A 1,255-nucleotide genomic window follows, 5' to 3' on the forward strand; every position below is an offset into this window, starting at 1 on the left:
AAATTTTCTCTACTTTGATTTTGCAATTTTGTCAAAATTTAATAACTGTTCAGTAAAGACGTGCGTTTTATTCTGTGTGAATTATGCTTCCATAATTTACTGGTAGCATAAACATTAGGGACGAAGATGGAGACAGACGCTGGCAGCGAGTTTGTTTTATTGCAAACTCATTCAAAGCTCGTTGCGACTGTGTTTAAAAAAAAAAAAGTCCATTGATAACTTGAACTATCTCCCAGAAACCCGGCTTTGACCATGCCATCTCATCAATGGAAGTTAACGGGAGGAATGACTAAAAAACAGCTTTTTGCCCAGGGTTCAGGATGACCAGGTCCCCGGTTTGTGCATTGTCGTGAGCCTTCTGAACTTCTCGGCCGTAACACTCTGGGGAGTAAGCTGTAAAGCTTACTCTCTGGACCCAGTTGAAGGGCGCTGCCAAACCCACTGTGCCAGACATGCCAAAACTCGACCCGGTCCGAGGTGCTGCGTCCATGAAACAGCAAACCAACCACTCTACAATCACGACTGGCAACTTCCTTTAATAGTTTTGACGTAAGATCATTCAGATTTTATTACTGGACAAGCTGTTTGCTGCTCTGCTTTTCTCCCCTCGACTCTCTCCGCGTCTCGCTCCCCTTTCCACTATAATTTAAAGACCCTCCTCTCTTCTTCAAAATGCCGCGCTCCAATTCCTACACAACCATCCTGGAGGTCTCGGCTTTCTCCACCATTTTCTTCCCCTCCTCTTCACGGTTCTCCTGTTTCCTCTTCTCTGCCCCGCCGGGCATAACAAACCACGCTAGGGGTAGTTTCTGGAGATCATAGAGCTCAGCGTGTCTAGGGCCCCACTCGGCTCAGGTGGGAATCACAGACCCTGTGTCCCTGGGGTCTCTTGCTTTCGAGGCAGGAGAAGAACCAAAAAGATGAACCATCATTTGGCTGACATTCTAACTTCAGACTCAGGCAAGCACCGGTTCCAATCTGACTAACAGGACGATTGGTTGCCCCATCTAGCCAGGTTTGCAGAGCCTTTACAATTCAAACCCACCAGCCATTCTTCCAAAGAGAAGTCTTTCTGCTCTTGTAACGATTTCCAGCCGCGGAAACCCGGTGCAGGATTGCTACTCGCCTATATCAATTCAACGCCATTAAATTTGGGAAGGGTTCGGTTTCGGAGTCTGCGCAGTTGTTCCTCCGAACTCGGGTGGCTCCGACTAGTGGTGGGTAAATAGTCACTGTTAAAACTCCGATACGGGCT

The sequence above is a fragment of the Chrysochloris asiatica genome, unplaced genomic scaffold (genome assembly GCF_000296735.1).
Source record: "Chrysochloris asiatica unplaced genomic scaffold, ChrAsi1.0 scaffold00042, whole genome shotgun sequence".
Lineage (NCBI taxonomy): Eukaryota > Metazoa > Chordata > Mammalia > Afrosoricida > Chrysochloridae > Chrysochloris > Chrysochloris asiatica.